A 17,692-nucleotide genomic window follows, 5' to 3' on the forward strand; every position below is an offset into this window, starting at 1 on the left:
AAATAACGTGCTTATCGTGAGCTGCACGATTATTTAAAGCTTTTTACGGACAAGCTAGCTGTGGACATTACTTGGCGTGTGACTGCGGATCCAACGATTCTCAACATACTTCATTGTAAAAGGTAATGTCTTCTAGTTTATTTTTACCTTGACTGAACAAAAAATAATTTTTGTTTCTGTTTCCTTTAGAAATGGTTATTAATAAATTTCTTATGTCGACGGAGCTGGACCTAAATAACATTGATCAGCAAAATTTCCTACATGCCAGTGACCGTGTATACAAGCGGACAAAGCCCTTATACACAAAATAAATGCAAAATATTGAGAGTATAAAAAAATATGTTTTAATTAAAGTTTTTCCAATTGGGAAAGACTCTTCTAGATATCTTCTACAAGCAAATGTAAAGTCACTTCGGAGTGAATTCCAGAAGTGACTACGGAGACACTGTTGGAAGTTACTTCGGCGATATCGCAATCGGATCGCGGAAGTGACTCCCGTCAAGAAGAAATGTGCCAATTCGGCGGCACTTCTATGAGTGACTTCGGCGACACTTCCAGAAGTTACTTCGGCGATATCGCATTCGGATCGCGGAAGTGACTCCCGTCGGGAAGAAATGTGCCACTTCGGCGGCACTTCTCGGAGTAACTTCGGCGACACTTCCAGAAGTGACTTCGGCGACACTTCCAGAAGTAACGCAGAAGTGACTTCGAGAAGTGTCGCCGAAGTGGAACATTTCTTCCCGACGGGAGTCACTTCCGCGATCCGAATGCGATATCGCGGACGATCGTTTTCATCTGCTTGAAGTCACTTAATAGTGCCTTCCGCGATAGAAAACGCTTGCATAGAGAACACATGTCTGTGACTTTGGTTACAGTTATAGCAGGCGTTATTGGAATAGCGCATTTTAAATACACATGTCTGTGATTTTGTTGTTGTTTACTTTTAATATCCGTTAGAATGTATAATGTAGTTGTCCCTCTCTAATACATGTTATCCCTCCGTTAGAATATAGCTATTACGCTCTCTTGAAAAAGAGATGAAAGAGAAAACAAGGGAACAGGGTTGTTGGAAAGCTGCGGCTACGCAGCGGAGTTAGTCAAAAGCGATTTGTGAAGCGAGAACATCAAATTAAAGATAAATAATAAATATATACGTGTTCTTCTTTCGTCCACAAAATCAGAAGAAGGATGAAAAGCCAACGTCAAACTGGACAAATACATTAAATTTGTTAACGCTAGAGTGGTGTTATTAAAAAAGTGAAAAAATTCTGTTTCCGAGCGGTGGATTTGTCGACAGTGATGGCAAGGGCGACAGTAATGGCAAAGGTGGCGACAGTGATGGCAGCGGCAGTGACGCCGGAGGAAAAAAACGCACCGAACGAATTGACAAGAAGAAGCTTGATTGTACTGATAAAATCTAGTGGTATTCGTCAGCACTGGCGCTTGCGAAAAAAATGGTATTCGAGTTCTCGAGTTCTCGCCATCTGAAAGTGTTTCAATATAGTGCAAACCCGAAGGTTGCCGTTGCCTGTTTTTTACGATCGTTTTTTTTCGGGTCTGTTCTCTTGACAAAAAATAATAAAGAAAAAAGGGAACATGCAAGGAAGTGCGCGGTTTTTCTTGTCTCTTGCATTTCTTGTCAGTTTTAATTTTAAACCCGTTACTCGTAGAGTTAAAGGGTATACTAGATTTGTCGGAAAGTATGTAACAGGCAGAAGAATGCTTTCCCGACCCCATAAAGTATATATATTCTTGATCAGGATCACTAGCCGAGTCGATCTAGCCATGTCCGTCTGTCCGTCTGTCCGTCTGTCTGTCCGGATGAACGCTGAGATCTCGGAAAATATGAGAGCTAGGCTATTGAGATTTGGTGTACAGATTCCTGAGCTTCTTACGCAGCCCAAGTTTGTTTAGACTGCCACGCCCACTCTAACGCCCACAAACCGCCCAAAACTGTAACTCCTACAGTTTTGATGCTAGATAGAAAATGTATTGTTCTCATCAATACCTATCGATTGATCTAAAAAAAAGTTTGCCACGCCCACTTAAACGCCCACAAACCGCGAAAACCTGTGACGCCCACAATTTGCATTCTAGATAAAAAATTTTAACTGAAATGTATTGATGTCGTCAATACCTATCGATTGATCCAAAAATAAATTTGCCACTCCCACTCTAACGCCCATAACGCTTAAATCTGTCTACCGCCGGTAGGTGGCGCATTTTAATCTCGCTTTGCTGCTTGCATATCTCCATTTCCCTTTGAGTAACGGGTATCTGATAGTCGAGGTACTCGACTATAGCGTTCTTCCTTGTTAAAAATGTTTTTTTCCGATTATTTCTATTGGAGCTATAAGATATAGTTGTCCGATCCGGCTGGATCCGACTTATATACTACCTGCAAAAGAAAGAAGAATTTTGGGAAGGTTTCAGCCCTATAGCTTAATAACTGAGAGATCAGTTTGCATAGAATCGGACGGACAGACTGACGGACGGACAGACCGACAGACGGACATGACTAGATCGACTCGTCTAGTGATGCTGATCAAGAATATATATATTAAATATATATATTTATCGGAAATGTCTCCTTCACTGCAAGGGTATAAAAAGCGAGAAACGATGGTCTCGACTATCAGATACCCGTTACTCAGCTAAAGGGAGTAGAGGGAGACGGAGATGAGCAAGCAGCAAGGCGACTATTCCCTAAATTGCGCCTTCTACCTTTTGCTTATAACTTTTCAATGGATTATAAACTGATTTGAACAATTTTTAATCTGTGTATGCTTATTGACAACCTCCCTTTTACACTTTTACAAAATCATGGGCGTTTGTGGACAACAAAATTTCATTTAATAATGTTCACGCCAAAAGGGCGATTAATTTCAGGAGGCAGTGTCGAGCGGCAGTTTTATCCAGATTTCTGTATCTCGCGCGCTCGCACTGCCGTCCGCTCTCCCTCTCCATCTCTCCCCTAACTCTCCGCTCTGCTCTGGAGCGCTTAAGTTAAGTTAGGCTTAAGCAGTTCTTATTTCAAAGTGATCCAATAAACACCTACGCACGTCGCGTAAAAACCCCCCCGTATTTTTATGCGTACCATTCGATCTTGGGGCTTCAACTATTTCACCGATCAAGCCGCATCGCCCCAACATTTTGGTATGGCCGGATTTCAAAATCTTTGGATTTTCCTCTTCTGGAGTTTTCTTTGATTTTGTCCCAGCAGGCTTGAACCGCTCCAGATAAGTTCCACTTACTATAATTGCCAGTTTTTCGAACCCTATTTCGACTAACTTTCTGTATGATATATTGTCTAAATCCAAAGGTGATTAATCCGACGCAACGGCATTTAATATATGTACTTCAATTCCGTTACTTGGGCCCGACAATATTCCAGTTTCCTTTGCCCACAATTGTACAATTGAAACAATTCCAGAAGATATTTCATTGCTACTATTCAACAACAATATTTCTCAAAAATATTTTTAATTCCAATTGTGTGTAAAATATAAATCAGCCACAGTAAAAAATTCCGGATCATAAAATTTTTCCTTTAAGACTTGCACTCTTTATTTTTTACTGTGTTCCAGCTGCGTGTGTATATTTACATAAATATTCTAATACAGTCCACTCTAACTACTCTTTCTAATACAGTCCACTCCAACTACTTTTCTCGACCTACAAATACGGCTAAACTATTTCTAAAATTAAAAACAAAGTTACAAATTCCACAAATTTACTCCAGCAAATCGTTTGCAATTTAGTTGTGCAGGTGACAAACAAACGCACGGACATACAAACATAAGCGAAGTCTTTCCATTTCCCGCAACGATATTCCGCTATTCGCACCCCACATATGTACATATGTACAGTGTACATACATACGTATATCGCCAGTGCACAGTGAGCCAAGAGCTCACAATAAATGTTCCTTCCAAACATAAAATATTATAGTCCGTAATTCTTTACTTAAGTCCGACCATCCGATATAATAAATATTTATTGACTCTGCCTATCCGACATATATATTTACAATCTTAATTGGTTCCTAAATTCCAATTCGATTCCAATCCGGTTCCTTACTTCTGAATTAAAATTCTAAACTATTTTACGTCATGGCAAGTAAAATCCGCTTTAACCCGATTTATGGCCACAGCTGACTGTCTGATCCACTTTGAGGCCACTGTGAACGCTCCAGGTGCTCCTACCCCAACGTTATCCGCCTATAAAATCCGTCGCGATCACCTCAATTCCTTGTGGCAAACGGTAAAGGCAGCATACGAAATATGCTCCGACTGCATTATAGCTGCAGGCGAGAGCGCCGCAGACACAAAATCCATACTAAAGTCCAAGTATTACCAAACGTACTCCACTTAATATACGCAATATACATAGACAATCCGAGTCTAACGCCCGTTGAAAAATTATTCCACTTAAATTCAAAAACAAGTGGCGAAGCTCATTCCATAGTTTCAAGATCCCCACTCACCAACGATGGCTTTCGCACAGCCTGGAATAACCTAACTGAGCGTTTCGAAAATAAGCGATTGCAGGTGAACAGTCACCTGAAAACACTTTTCAATGTGCAATCCATAGCACAGGAGTCGGGAGCAGCCTTAAAGGAACTTCAACGCACTTTTCAAGGTTGCTTAACTTCCTTAAAATTTTCCGGTGTTAATATTGAGAATTGGGACCCTATCCTGGATCGACAAAACTACCAAAGCTCACTCTCTCATTATGGGAGCAATCCATCCAAAATAAAGCCGAAATTCCTACGTGGCTTGAGCTTGATTCATATTTGACGGAGCGCCATCTAACTCTTGAGGCCGTCGATAGCTTCCGATCTGCCAATTTCCACCACGTCCAGTCCAAAGACACAAATCGAGTGGCAGAATTTCCAAAAATAAATTCCTTCAACACAAGGCTAGTTCCGATACCCAAAGGCTGCGATCTGTGTTCGAAGAAGAACCACCCCGTGCGTATATGTCCACGCTTCCTACAAATGACGGTAGACGATCGCCTACCCTATATTCAAAAGAAGCAGTTGTGCTCCAATTGCTTTGCAAGCAGCCATCAATTCCGGGTTTGCACAAGTGCTCACAACTGTCTAACTTGCCTAGATCAGCATCACACATTGCTGCATCGAAACAGCGGCCCTACTACTCCGCCGATTCCATCCGACCCTCCAAGGCCAGTATCCGCCTCAGTTCCACACATCATTTCTTCCTATTCAGCGCAAGTTTCCGTACAAAAAGTCCCTCCTAAGAATACTCCATCCGAGTATTTGGGTTCCATACCCATCCTTGGATGGCAGACGTACTCGAGGTATTAAATCCTACCGATGCCGAGTCTGCCAAAAGATCCATCCTCTACGGAAGTGCCACCACTTTCTACGGCTAAGCCCTCAGAATCGGCTCCAGGAAGTACATATCCAGAAGTACTGCTCCAATTGCTTGGCTCACAATCATTCCAAGGACTCCTGCCGCAGTGGTCATCACTGCCACAAGTGTGGAAAGGACCACCACACCCTCCTACATACGGACGACCGATCTACACTTCCAACATATTCCTGAGCCAACTATCCTGAGGTTCTTGCTACGGGTGTCCTCGCAAGGGAAGGGAGAATGTTCACGCCAAAAGGGCGTTTAATTTCAGGAGGCAGTGTCGAGCGGCAGTTTTATCCAGATTTCTATATCTCGCGCGCTCGCACTCCGCTCTGCTCTGGAGCGCTTAAGTTAAGTTAGGCTTAAGCAGTTCTTATTTCAAAGTGATCCAATAAACACCTACGCACGTCGCGTAAAAACCCTAAAGTACCCCCCGTGTTTTGATGCGTACCATTCGATCTTGGGGCTTCAACTATTTCACCGATCAAGCCGCATCGCCCCAACAAATAAGAAAAAAAAAAAAAGTATCTAAACCTGAAATACCAATTTTCGAAATCGTGTACATAGTTTCCGAGCTCCCAGCGCTCACACGGACAGACAGACATGCCAAAATCGACTCTGCTAGTGATCCTGATTATGAATATGTCAGAGATTGTTATGAAATATTATATTTAATTATAATTTGTCGGTCTCTCAGGGCATAGAATATGAAAATAAAGGAAGATCGTAAGAGATTGCAAAGAGAAAGAGGTTGTGAAAGCGCGGTGCCCTGCTGCGCGTGGCGCAATGATAAGGAAAGGTAAAGAAAAAGGAGCAAAGGAGAGCGAGGCAGTTCGAGTTAACCCTTCTTAGAGAACAGACAAACGTGTGGAGTAAAATCATTGTGACTCGCCGCGCTGTAAACTGGGAAAAGAGGAATTAATGATGATACTGACCTGACCCTACATCTCCGAAAAATATATATATTTTATGGGGTCGAAAATGCTTCCTTTTTCTGCTACATACCTTTCAACGAGTGCAAAAAGAAAAACATGCTCTTTGCTACGTCGCAGCAAAATGATCTATACTAAACTCAAATACAATACATGAACGTGCTACGTCACAGCGAAATGTTATCTACCCGACTCAGCCACTCATTTTGAATAAAATAAATTGATTTTGCCGAAAAAACTATTTGTTCTGTCTTTTTTTTAAAAGTCCTGTTTACTTTGGAACTCAACGATAACGATAACAGGATGCCTACTGGCAACGAAAACTTCAATCACTTTTATGGAAAGTGATATTGTAGCGTTGCTTCCAGAATTTAGTCCATCGTCTGGTAAATCCTTTGACTCACATCAATTTGTAAAGCGTGTTAGCTCCCTTCGTTACGCTTATCGTTGGGATGATCGTAAGCTAATACTTGCCGTTAAATAAAAAATGCTGGGTGCTGCTCGTTATTTGGTAGACTCTACGGATCAAATATTTCAAACATGACCCCAGTTTACTGCAAGATTTTTGAATGACTTTCCATGTCTCAGTAACCGGGCAGACGTTCACCTTAAGATGTCAAAAACAAAAAGAGACTCCACCGAGTCACCGTCAGATTATTTCTTCAAGATGCTTGCCTTAGGTAAAAAGGGTGAGCTACCAGATTCAGCAATTTGCACACACATTATCAACCGGATTAACGACTACGATTTAAAAAGAAAGATATCCAACAGATACGTTTCGTGCAACGAATTCAGCGCATAACATCATAAAGGATCACGCCATTTAAATGTTAAACAAACGAGATCTTAACGTCAGCGATGGGGTCGAAGTATCGGTTAAATGCTACAATTATCAGAAAGTTGTACATTATTCTTCGAAATGTCCTGAGCCCCACGCAAGCCTCGTTGCACGCACTGCAATCGCACAACACACGATTCTGCCTGCAGCCCGATAACCCAAAGACAAGTCCAAAAATTAATAAAATTGACTCTGATTCTGATTCGAAAATCTCCAAATCGATCTCGGTAAACGACAATGAAACCGTCGCATTCGTAGATCTAGGCAGTACGCGAACGCTAATTCGTAAGTCATTCGCCGAAAACGTAGTTGTTCTACAACGATGTGCTGTTACTCTGAACTGATTTGGTGGTGGGAAATTCCTTTGCCCGCAGAAACTTTTGGTGAAAATTGAAATTGACGATTCTGATTAGAAGATAAACTAATAACCGAAAATGTACTTTTGGGTAAGGACATCCTTTGTCGCGATGGAAACAAATTGATCACTATCGGTAACGAGTGTTACGTAGAGAATATTCGAACGGATAAACGGATTGATATTGTAAAACGCTTCTTGCTTTGCGGAGAAAGCTAATGAGCTCGGTAAATGTCTTCTAACCAAAATGGAAATAAATTTAACATCAAACGTTCCGTGCTACCCTAAGCCCTACCGTACGCATTTTGCACTTAGGCCTGTCGTCGGTAATATTATCTCCGAGTTACTCGATAGTGATATTATTCGTCCTTCGGACTCTTCTTATGCATCTGGAATTGTCGTCGTTGAAAAACAGTATTGCCGTCAAAATACCGTTTCCAATGCCAAATCTGAAGGAACAATTTGCCCAATTAGCCGGGAATTCATATTTTTCTCAGCTGGACTTGCGTTTGCGATATCATCAAGTCGCGGTTTGCGAATTATCAAACAATTCACAGCATTTGTAACTTCAGACGGCCACTACGAATATAACTGGATGCCGTTCGGTCTCGTCAATGTCCCAGCAATTTTCAAGCGGTCTTGAACAAAATAGTCAAACGTATGGAGCCAGGTGAGGTACTCGCATATTTAGATGACGTCATAGTTCCCAGCAAAACATTTGATGAGGGTATCCAAAGACTCAAAAAATTCTTTCGAATTCTTAAAGAGAGCGGTTTAACACTTCGCTATGACAAATGCAAGTGTTTTCAATCAGAAATAACTTTCTTGGGCCATATTGTCAACAAAAATGGTATCACTCCTGGAGAAAATAAGGTGAGCGCTTTCAAAAACTTCAAAGTCCCCAATAACTCAAAGGATGTCAGACGTTTTTTTGGCTCTAACGGAATTCTTTCGAAAGTTTGTTGCAAATTACTCCTTAATAACAAGATCCCTTACACGATTGTTGCGTAAATCAGACCAAAACTGTTTTGATTGGGGAAATGACCAGCAACGGGCTTTTAACGAGCTAATCGACAAATTAAGCTGCGTTCCAGTTCTAGTTCTGTACGACTGTGCAGCACATTAGCGATCGGACTAGCAGGAGTCTTATTGCAATCTCAAGACAAAACGAATCGAATTGTGTTACTTTAGTAGGCACTGCACCGACGCTGAAAGTAGATAGCTACGAACTCGAAACGTTGGCCGTCGTAGAAACGCTACAAAGATTCAGGGTGTATATTCTAGGAAAACCCTTCCGACTCGTTGCTGATTGTTCTGCCATCGCTAAGGTAAAAGTCAATAAAGAATTGATCCCGCAAGTCGCACGTTTGTAAATTAAAATTCCAATGCTGAACATTGTAAAGGAAGTTTCTAGCCCAATTGATTTGGTGTTTAACTTTAATCCTATTGACGTCGTCCAGAATCATTTCACGGCAGCTATACACGCCGATTTGGAAAAAAAATCTGAATCTGTCATCGACAACAGAAACCAAGCGCTCGTCCATATTGCAAGCGAGCGAGCTAAATGGAAACAACGGTTTGACACGAAACACGCTAACCCTTCTATCTACTCCACAGGTAATCTTGTATCTGCTACAGGCGAGTCGCGAAAGCTCGAACCACGTTACAGAGGACCCTATATCGTCGTCAAGGTCCTTGGAAATGATCGTTATGTAAACGAAGGTATGTAATCCCAGGTATTCAGATTACAGGACGTAAATACTGTTCTGTCTATTCCTCCGACAAAATCAAGCCGTGGTGCTCCAACATCCCTGAGCTGGATGTTCCCGACGATGACGAGTATCGAATCGAGTACGATACGAATGCAGTTCTGATGGAGAAGCATTGAAAAACTACGGTGTGGCAACTCTGAAGGCAGTTGGCGAATAATTGTGAACCGAGAACGACAAGAGAAACGTCAGCTCCGCGAGAACGACACTTCGCTGCGTACAAATTTCATAACCCAGATATATCTATTCATATTTTGTAATCCAGTTGCTTATCATTAAAAATACAATTAATAATACGAGTTAGTGTCATTATTCACTGTGAGCCGCGCTATCTGTTCGCCTTAATCCTGACAAACCAACAGCAACAACGCCGAAGTATTGGAATATGAGTGACATAAGTAAATAGGAGGAAGCCATGGAAATTATTCTAATGTTTTCCGAAGAAAGTATTCAAGTAAAATGCAATCATATGAGATCTCGAAAACTATTAAAGCTAGAAAGTTGGGACTTGGAATGCAGATTCTTCTTCTTACGACTACCTAACTCGTAACTAAAGCGTTCCCCCTTGTTTTTTATTTTATAATACCAATCTTCATGAAAAAAAAGGGTCGAAACCGGTCCACCCATTAAATAAAGCAAGTAAAGGAAGCGACGTTAGGTGGCGCCGTTGTGGAGTGTGCCATTGTCAACAGCCGCTTTTCAGCATATCTCGATCTCCATCGCACTTCTCTTAGCTGGCATCAACAATAGCGTTTTCTCTTGGTTTATTTTTAATTTACTGGTGTCCTCAATACTTATCGATTGACCTATAAATTAAAATGCCACAACCACTCTAACGCCCAAAGGCTGGCCAAGACTGAAGCACCCACTGATTGGATGCTAGAATTACACGTTTTAGTGGAAATGTTTTTGTTTCGTATATGGGCATTTCCAGGGGTCGCGAACATACGTTCGTGCGCACTTAGTGAAAATAAAAAAAAGAAAATAAACGTTCTTTGAATCTTTTTTTTTGCTATTCGATAGCATTATGTTAACTCTTTGCTTAGTGTAAATGACGGGGTTTATTGAGCTATCATTTTCATAATATTGGCAAACAACATGTGGTCGCGAACGTATGCAAAATGGAAGTCGACTTTGGCTTAATCTAGTAAAATTTAAAAATCTGCGAATTGGGACGAACTATTCTAATGCAATAACTTTACTTTTAAAATGGATTCATGTGGCTTTCAATCGAGTGTGTTCCCAAGGAAATATCTCCATTTGTTTTTGTTTATTGAATTGAGTACCGGTCGCCAACGTACGGGTCGCGAACGTACGATTTTTCCCTGTTGTTTTATTAACAGTTAATTGAACATTTTTCGCTCTCTTTAAATTTTTATCTTCTTATTAGATTGCAAAAAAGAGATTTGGTGGAAAAAGTGCAAACAAATCGAATGTTTTCCTTGCGAAATAATTAAACATAAAAATGGCTTTAAAAGTAACTAAAAATGAAAAAGAAGTAAATTTTTTCAATTTTCATGGAAATTCCTTCAACAAAACAAATGAAATATGCTATGGTTCCATAGTATTATGAAAATAGTTCCATTTATTAATGAAAATACGCAAAAAATACGGTGATTATGAAGATTTTTTATTATGGTCCTGGTTGACCATTTGGCGGATATGCCCAAATATCAATTGATTTACCTAAATTGCCTAGATTGCCACGCCAACTCGAACGGCCACAAACGCCCATAACGATGAAATCTGCATGGCGACCACATTTTTAAAGATTTTATAAAAGTATTAAAATAATTTTAGTTGCTTATCAATACCTATCTAAAAACTATTGAAATCGGACCATGTATTGAGAGGCTATGCCCAAATAATTTAATCTGCCTTGTGGTCCCTTTTGCGGAGTAAAGGGTATCTGATAGTCGAGGCACTCTACTATAAAGTTCTTCGCTGTTTATTTCGCTTTGCAGACTGCAGCTTTTTTGAAAATACATTTTAAAACGAAAATAGAGCCCAGAATCTTCGCGTACCAACGCAAAATGTGTGCAGCCATGCGTATAAATAATCTGTTGGCATTAATTGCGGCAAGGGCTTCAAACCCGCAATACAGGCAGTAACAGAACTGAAAAGGACACAGCAGGAGAGTAAGAATCGCCAGATATTACCTTAACACTCAGCTTGGCGGGATAAACTAAAGCGGCCGATTCTCTGCGCTTTAATGTCATTCATAGTCAGTCAGGTGTAGCAGCCAAATATAAACCCGTCGCATACCAGTGGGGAAAGCATTGAGAGATCTGTGAAGTGGTTCAGGGGCCAGAGCCATAGTCGCGGAGCTTATACAGGTCTGGCGATGAAAGTCGAATGGGCACACCAATTGCACCTTAAATACCATTTAAACTTGTCGGAGAACAAATGAGCTGATGCACCCTATCTGGACGGGTGCCGTCTATCCTGCTGACGTAATTAATTGCTGACCAAGTTGAGCTCACGCCGATACATTCTCACCTGGTCGAGCTCAAAAGGCCCGGGCACAAGGAGGGGCGAGATGAATCCACGATTTATAAAAGTCAGCACTTGGACACGTTTTAGCCGTTCAGAGAAAGGGAACACAGTTCGCTCATCCAGGTCACTTCATTTTATTATCAAGCGTATTTCTGCACGTAATTGTTTTGACGTCGCAATGCAAATTTTCCCTATGGCCAGTGCCGTACTGTTCTTCTACTTTGAACTCAACCCTAGCTATCGGATTTCGTTGGACTATACTTCATTAACCAAAAATATCGAAATAAATATCCACCCCCCTCCCCGCCCCCTCAAGCCCGCCAACAGGAATGGGCCTGATCTGGTCTGAAGCACTGCATAGACCTGTCTAGAGTTATCACTCTCGGCCTAAGTTCCTTTTTAGCAGCAACCCAAAAATAAAATTGAAGGATTGAAGGATTATTTTGTACAAAGTGCAGGCCTGGGGCGCCAGTAACAAGGCAATAGTTTCATGTTTTAAACGTCTATTGAGCCTGCCATATATACCTGCAACTCAAACAAAACATACGGGAAATAACGACGGAAAACCTCCTAGCCCGGGAGATGGATCTGTATCCTCCAGGGTGACGATGCCCGCAGACACACATTCCTTCAGTGACACTGAGCGTGGCTCGCAGATTGCCGCCTACCGCCGAGACAGGCATGTCAGCTGTTGACACTAGTGGCGGCCGGGCTGGGAACCCGAATCTGAATCCGGAATTGATTGTGAATGGGATTTGGATCCAGAGTATGTGCTGGGTCTTTGTCATGGCTTAAGTGCAATCAATGCGACCTGAGGCCTGGCAAGCTCGCGTCTTCGACAGCATCGTCATCGCTTATTCAATGTCCAATGAAATCGATGTCTTGTCATCAGACTACGGATATCCTCTTATCTACGTATCAACAGGCAAGTCAGTTTGGTTCCTCGCAAATTGAGAAACTTCGCGAAGCTTTTTCAATTAATTATTAGAATCGTTCTGGGAAAATTAAATAAATCAATTATGCTTGCCTTGCCACACCTACGCACAGAGGCCTAAAGTAACAAAGCTTTAGTCAAATAATTAAAAAGGGAAATGATGGTCCAATTCGAAAAAGAAATTATTTGAGTCAGTCCTTCTCTCTTACCCTCAGTTCCCCAGATCCCATCTCGGTTGGCGGCTAGGGTAGAAAAGTTTTGCAGCGAATTAAAATTAATGAAAATAAATTTTCTGAATTGTTTTCAACCCCTTTTTTGGCGGGTACAGACTGGTAAAGTTGACTCTTGAAAACGATTTTACTGTTATAAAGTAAAGTTGTTCTCAATCTTGTATTTGAAATCGTGCTAGGGGTCGCAGCAACCTTTGCCCGATCAGAAATCTCGCTAATGCCTTTGACTTTGACTGCGGCCTTGGTTGCTATCAGTTTCCCCGACTAGGAGCACAGTTCCCTAAAGCCTTATGCTAGTCCTTGAGCTGATTTGAGATGGCATCAAATTAATTAAATATTCGATTAGCAAAAGGCTTGGCGTGGCGCTGGGCAGCACGAAACGAACGCACTGACAAATTAAAATCCATTAATATATACGAGTATATAGCGTACGAGTGTATGCTTTCGCACCGTGTTTCAATATCCAGGCGTAGCTTGGTTGCTTGAAAGCTCGGTTGGCAGAGATACAGGTACCGCATCGGATGCAGATCTCAATTCCAAGCCTTTAGCTCGTTTCGCCTTTTCAAGCTTCGTGTTGCACACACTTTTAACGCACCCAGGGGTAAATGTTTACTTAATTAAACTCATTAAATGGTGGCTACTTTGAATTACAGCTTTTTGCCGACCTTAGGCTGTCCATATGCTGCCAGAATACCCAGTCGGACCGTCAGGCATGTGGTGCTTGATTCCACAATAATTTCCATAGGAAAAATTCAGGGGTTGGCACCACATGAACTTTTTCAGGAGGTTTCAGGGGGAATTTTTTCGACGAAGCGTTCGCTTGTCGTGTGCATAGGAAATTCCATAGGACAAATTCAGGGGGAAATATTCCCTTAGAAAGGAGCGCAAATCAATCTAGTTTTATATATATAAATTTGTTCTCCCCGATCATTTTAAACCTAATCAAAAGGTAAAAACTTAGTTAAAGTAGCTATACTTAAATATGTAAAAATACTTGTATAAGAACATTAGCAGATTTTAATTCTTAAATTGTCCAAATAATAATGATTCAAATAAATAATAATGTGTAACGTTCAATGACCTTTAAAAGCATATAAATAAATATATTTTAAGGCAAGAAGTCAGTAAAAACAAGGAAGAACGCTATAGTCGAGTACCTCGACTATCAGATACCCGTTACTCAGCTAAATAGAGATATGCAAGAAGCAAAGCGAGATTAAAATGCGCCACCTACCGGCGGAATACAGATTTAAGCGTTATGGGCGTTACAGTGGGCGTGGCAAACTTTTTTTGGGTCAATCGATAGGTATTGATGAGAACAATACATTTCAGTTAACATTTTTATTCTATTCTTAAGGAGCCACAGTTTTGGGCGGTTTGTGGGCGTTAGAGTGGGCGTGGCACTCTGCTGAAACAAACTTGCGCCAAATCTCAATAGCCTACCATAGTTTCCGAGATCTCAGCGTTCATCCGGACAGACAGACGGACAGACGGACATGGCTAGATCGACTCGGCTAGTGATCCTGATCAAGAATATATATACTTTGTGGGGTCGGAAACGCTTCCTTCTGCCTGTTACATACTTTCCGACGAATCTAGTATACCCTTTTACTCTACGAGTAACGGGTATAAAAATATTTGTAAAAATTTCGATATCTAAAATATACGTATATCGAAATCGAAGTTTAAAAAAAAAGTGATTTATTGCGTACTATGTTAAAATAATGGTAAGGATATTGAAAAATTGGTAGAGATTTAGTTGTAGGTTTAAGAAAAGTAATTTAAAAGAAATTTAAGTGTATAATAATCAAAAAGGAAACACTAAATTGCAACTCAGGGATGCAACAATGCTATTAAATGCACTTGCCAATCGTCTCCACCCCTTGATTTTGGCGTGCTGCGTTGAAGTATACGGTGGGCGGATCAAAAAAAGTAAGTTTTTAACTGTTTTTAATGTGTTTTATAACAAAACTATTGTTTACTGTAGTTTTTCTAACATATGGCAATATAATAAGATCTAAATATATGTAAATAAAACTAGATTTGTGTTACCGGAGGAGCCTCCTGCAGTAGCGAGTGGGGCTGTTGGGTTTTAAAAATATTATTTTTAAAATTATTTAAAAATATATTACTATTTTACAGAAGCCACCAGGTCTGACGGCTCTAACTTCAAGGACTACACCAAAAATGTCCGTGAGGCGCTCCAAAAGGCAAAGAACAGGGCCTACAAGGATGCCGCCAGAGCCAAAAAAAAACAAAAGGGACTAACAATTTTTGATGTAGGTTAAAAAACTAGCTAAATAAAGCATTTTTTGAAGAACAAAAAAAAATTTAACTGTTTTATTTTGAGATTTTGTTGAAGAAATTTTCCCTACCAATTCCATAGGAATTTCCTTGATCAGATTCCATAGTAATTTCCTATATCCAATTCCATAGGAATTTCCTATATAGAATTCCATAGGAAATTCCTATGTATAAATGCGAAGGGAAATTCAGGGGGTCAGGACCCGAAAAAATGAGACCCCCTGAATTTCCCTGTCCTTTTTCCAAAGGAATGTACATTTTTCCTATGGACAGGTCCGACTGGGTACCCACCCGCAGGCTCGAAAGCCTACATGTGCCCTCGGCTCTCACACATACATAATTAAAGGCGCTTCATCTGATTATGAGTATATTGAGTATTGTTTTGGCCATATTGTGCCTGTATTTGAAAGACCGGGCGCCTTAGCTAAATGTTTTGAAAATAAACCATGTTATCCCTTTTAAGCCTCCTCAACTGACATTTAAAACGCCTAATTTGCCGCGGGCTCTGCCGCTCGCCGGTCCCAATGAAATTATTGAAGCATGTCGTCATGCATCCGAGAATACATGTACCAACATTCATCGATCCCAATCTGTGCCCGAAATAACCACTTATTATAGCTAGCGGCAAACAAATTTAATTTATTCAAAATGAGGGACATTGTGGACTTGTGAGTTCTTGCAGAAAATTTGGGTGGTCAAATAGATAGATCCTTAAAGCCCCCTATATCGGGTTGGCCTTTGGCCCCATTCCAAAGCCTTATTTCGTCCGCATCGATTTTAATTTTCTTGCATGAACGCACCCTTGAAAAGAGGGCTACTTAAAAGAAGCAGCACATCCTTGACCATTAAAATAGGCCAAAACATCACGGAAAATTTGATTTGAATTGTTAACTCGTTGCTCGTCGAGTGACAGGGTATATTGTATTCGGGGAAAAATATGTAACAGGTAGAAGGAAGCGTCTCCGACCCCATTAAGTATATATATTCTTGATCAGCATCACTAGCTGACGTGTGAGCGCTGTGATTTCGGAAACTTTAAGAGCTATAGGGATGAAATTTCTGATCTAGATTCCTTATTTTCGTTTTAATGATGAAAAAAATTCCTATCGATTGACCTAAAAAATTTTTAAAAAAGTTGCCACGTTCACTGTAACGACTACAAACTTCAAAAAGTCTTAAATTTGGACGCTGACATCTCGGAATCAAGGATATAATATCAAGGATAAAGATTTCAGATTTAGATTTCTTAGCTTTGTAGGCATCGCCAACTTTAACGCCCATTACGCTTAAATCTGTCTGCCGCCCACATAACCACATATTAAAACCGAGGGTAGGTGGCGCTTTACAATTTCTCTTTGCTGCTATATCTCCATTTCCCCTTTGCTCCCTTTAGCTGAGTAACGGGGATCTGATACTAAAGGTACTTGACTGGTTAGGGTTCCATAAGAAGTGCACTTCCTGCATGGTTTTTGCTACCAAATCCCCTCGAGTTCATTGAACTTTACGAGCTCGGATTACACGCCGCAACAAAACAGTGGATAGCAGATTGGGAAACGAAATAAGGAGAAGACCCTCGGCGATTTATGGGCCTATGTGTGACTGACAAGTTTATTTTATCATTCGGCCTCATAAATTTTCGCCAATTCTAGCAGACTTAAAAATTAGTGCCATTGAACGGCAACTACCGGCACTACCTTATGAGTTCATGCCATTTTTGTCTGGGTGTATTGAAATGTAAGGCATATTAAGCCAGGCCTGACCCGAATCCGTCTATTTATAAATTTGATTTACAGCTTGGTCTCATGAGGCCGGGGCAGGATGGTGTGAGAGTACATATTAAATTTGGCCATAATGGCATTATGTACACTCGGTTGCATCGCGGCATACAGCTCGATTTTCACCATTAGGCCATCTGACGATGTTCCACTTACCCTATACATTTTTGGTCTTAACAATGCTCATCCTTTGTTCAGTGTTCCAAACATTAATGTTTGTGCTCACCGTGGCTCCTAGTATGTACTTAAGTCAAAGCGCAGAGTTGAGTTGCTTTAAAACTTTCTGTATATCTAAACAGGTAGACAACCGGAAAACCCTCGTTCCGAGCAAAGTAAAAACAGCCCAACTGCTAGTGAAACGCCGTCCCACTTTGCATTACTTTTCCGTACTTAACTTAACCGTTTTGGCTCCTTGGCTCCGCAAAAAGCCTTTCATCGCCTTTAAAGAGGCAAAAGTGAATTTTCCGAGCATGTTGTACCAGAATTTATCGGTGCCGCTACTAGGTTCTGGTGATGGAATATAGTGCTTTACCTTGGTCATTGTGTCAGAATGAACAATTTTTGTGATATTCAATTTAGTTAACGGTGAGAGTAGGTACATGCTATGGCTGGTCGTTTGACCCGGCAGCTTCAACAGCTCCCTGCCGCATTTTGCCCTAATCTGACGGCGAGCAGCAC

General features: G+C 40.9%; 1 protein-coding gene and 1 long non-coding RNA gene across 15 annotated transcripts in view; one reads left to right on the forward strand and one right to left on the reverse strand.

The window, feature by feature from the left end:
* LOC139354209 (uncharacterized) overlaps positions 1-9,561 on the forward strand; it is a 33,370-nt gene extending 23,809 nt beyond the window's left edge. The window contains exons 2-3 of the long non-coding RNA XR_011605327.1: positions 9,124-9,228; positions 9,299-9,561. This is a non-coding gene — a long non-coding RNA (uncharacterized lncRNA). The remainder of the gene's footprint in view (positions 1-9,123; positions 9,229-9,298) is intronic.
* Positions 1-17,692, reverse strand: part of dpr12 (defective proboscis extension response 12) — a 348,744-nt gene that overhangs the window by 159,514 nt on the left and 171,538 nt on the right. The window lies entirely within an intron of this gene.

The sequence above is a fragment of the Drosophila suzukii genome (assembly GCF_043229965.1).
Source record: "Drosophila suzukii chromosome 2 unlocalized genomic scaffold, CBGP_Dsuzu_IsoJpt1.0 scf_2c, whole genome shotgun sequence".
NCBI lineage: Eukaryota > Metazoa > Arthropoda > Insecta > Diptera > Drosophilidae > Drosophila > Drosophila suzukii.